The sequence below is a fragment of the Pseudomyrmex gracilis genome, unplaced genomic scaffold, assembly GCF_002006095.1.
Source record: "Pseudomyrmex gracilis isolate BER0280 unplaced genomic scaffold, ASM200609v1 scaffold_2591, whole genome shotgun sequence".
NCBI lineage: Eukaryota > Metazoa > Arthropoda > Insecta > Hymenoptera > Formicidae > Pseudomyrmex > Pseudomyrmex gracilis.
In genome coordinates, this window is record NW_018023175.1 from 24,354 (window position 1) to 24,649 (window position 296).

Genomic DNA, 296 nt, shown 5'->3' on the forward strand with positions numbered 1-296 from the left:
GGCGGCCACGGCCATAAGAGTTTCTGTCATAGCTTTTCGTGGACATGGTTCTATTCCGTGCTAAGTTTGTGGACATGGTTCTATTTCGTGCTATGAAAACACCGACGTGGTGGGGATACGCACACAAGCGAGAACCGTCGTCATACATCAACATAATATGTCTGCACACTTCAACGAGCGCACACGGACAACGGTCTCGCTTGTGTGCGTATCCCTACCACGTCGGTGTTCTCATAGCACGGAATAGAACCATGTCCACAAACTTAGCACGGAATAGAACCATGTCCACGAAAAGC